A 2701-nucleotide genomic window follows, 5' to 3' on the forward strand; every position below is an offset into this window, starting at 1 on the left:
GTCATCATACGACTTTATTGGTGTACAGGCTGAAGGAAATAGCTGGACATACAAAGATAATGAGAAACCAATGGAATTGCGACATTGCTGTGTTCCTATCCTTCCTTATTTTATTCTCTTGTTATCTGAATTGTTGATTGCCCACATTTTACTTCTGTACAGCGCTCCACTCCATAGGAATGCATCCAGAAAAGACTTCCTTATATTTACATTCAGTGTCATCAGATTTCTCATTTTGAGTAACACTTTTCTTGCTATTGCCTGTCGGTGTTCTAAGCCCTCTCTAATTCGAACATCGTCAGTCGACCCAAATAAAAAAAATCATCTACTGCCTTCATTGTCTCATTTCGTAATCTAATTCCGACAGCATCGCCTGATTTAATTCGGCTACATCTCATCGTCCTTCCGTTACTTTTGTTGATATTCGTCTTACAGTATTTTTTTTTTTTTTTTTTTTTTTTTTTTTTTTTTTTTTTTTTTTTTTTTGACACTGCCCATTCTACTCGAGATAGTGACGCGTTAATGCGTAGGATTCGGGGAGGCGAGCCTGACCCGGATGATGTCCGCCTCTAGGATTGACGACGAGAGCTTTTAGGCCGTTTTCCACATCCCACTAGCTGAATACTGGGGTGTTACCCACTCCCACGTAAGATACTCATTGCGCAAACATTTAGAACACGTTCTCACTCGTGACATGGGATTAGCTTTAGACACACACAGATGAGGTACACAGACTTTGTACTGAGGAGAGGGCCGGGGGGGGGGGGGGGGGAGGAGGGCGGAAGTGAATAAAAGACTGAAGATCTTAGAAGTTTAGTCTCTCTCAACCCTCTATCAGAAGCTGATGCATAATTATAATCTCATCGACAAACCTCAAAGTTTTAATATCTCCATCCTGAATTCAGCTGCTTTTGAGTACTCATTAATAATATTATCATCGTACCTTAACACATCCAGCACTATGCCTCTACCCCATACGGGCGCATATGTACCGGCCGTGTGGCAAGGTGCCCATACTCCGTGCGGGCGCAGCTTTTCCGTACGCTGAAATGTGTTTTCGCGCATGCTGCACCACAACTGCCGGTTGTAGGATTGCCGTGGTAGTTCATATGGTGTTCACCAGATGCAGCAGGAGTCAATTTACAAGTGTGCCTATACTTAAAATGTTGTCAGAATGGCCGAGCGGTTCTAGGCACTTCAGGCTTTACAGCTACTACAAACAAAACAATAACGTGGTGGAAATGTCTAATGTGAATGGTTTTATTTTGTACGAGAGCAACACGAAACAAAAGATATCTCTACTGAGTGGAATTTGTAAAACAAGTTAGCTTGGAAACAAGTTAGCACGGACCTTGTAGCTGGATATCACCATTTTACACCAAAGTACCGTAAACTTTGCTCTGACAAAAGAAGAAAATAGACGGGCAAGCGGATGAGGAAAGAATGCAGATGGGGGTAAAAATAAAGCATTGTTGGACTTAGGTACCACAATGCTTTCAAAACAATCATTTGGAAGTAAATTACGTAAAAATTACATGCAGCCATTTCTGTCATAAGATATGAAATAAGTATGCACTTGAGAAGTTTTCTGTTTTTTGTTTTTACTTCTACTTGAAATCTTTGTGAGAAAAGGAACCATCCCGGCATTTGCCTGAAGCGATTTAGGGAAATCACGGAAAACCTAAATCAGGATGGCCTGAGACGGGATTGAACCGTCGTCCTCCCGAATGCGAGTCCAGTGTGCTAACCACTGCGCCACCTCGCTCGGTAATAATCTATGAAGTATGGAGTTTGAAATGATGCTATATGTGTGCTTCTAAAATGTTTGACTACTGTGTTATTATTCTCTAAATTTGCTACGAAATCGGCAGTTCATCTACGCAGTCGAAGAGAAGAGACAGCAATGTTGAAAGTGTTCAATGATCTCCATTAAATATCACTTTTCCTTGTCTAAAAAGACCTGCTTGCAGCAGGAAACAGGCACTGGTACGCACTGCCACAGCCAGTGCCCAACATCTCTCGGTTAACGTGTAGTTCTCCCAGAACCAATACCAGTCGCTAAAACGCGACGCCTCTCTATTCAGTCAATGACAGAAGTAGTCCGATGTCGAACCTTTCACCTTGCTGACGGACACATGCTAAAGTATTCCGTCCTCGGCCTTACTTTGCACGCAGAGACACATGGCGAATTATAAGCGTGAAACATCACTTCACATGCGTAATGACTGGTCTCTGAAAGAAAGTGAGGAACTTTCTAATTTGCTTCATTCTGTTAACCCTTTTCGAAAACAAAGACTGGAGAGCAGGATACATGGACAGGGCACACGCTAGCAGGATGTCCAACTTTCCGCGCGCAGTGTGACCTCAGGATGGAAGTATTCGCAGCGGCGGGTGTGCTCAAAGAGAAACCGCGACGACGGAATGTTCCAGGAGATGTCGCAGAGCGTTACACAACCAACTATGGCGTACAGTACGCACATGCGCCTCTCGCAACAAGGACTCGGAATTAGTACGTCACTGGTAACTGCGTAATCACAGTAGATTCCCTTTCTGGTTCTACGTTTACCTAGTGCTACAAAAATGTTTATCGTCTTCAGTAACCTGTAGACTCCATACGAACTACACTACTGGCCATTAAAATTGCTACAGCAAGAACAAAAGCAGATGACAAATGGGTGTTCATTCGACAAAAATATTATAC

This window comes from Schistocerca piceifrons, chromosome 2, assembly GCF_021461385.2.
Source record: "Schistocerca piceifrons isolate TAMUIC-IGC-003096 chromosome 2, iqSchPice1.1, whole genome shotgun sequence".
Taxonomy (NCBI): Eukaryota; Metazoa; Arthropoda; class Insecta; order Orthoptera; family Acrididae; genus Schistocerca; species Schistocerca piceifrons.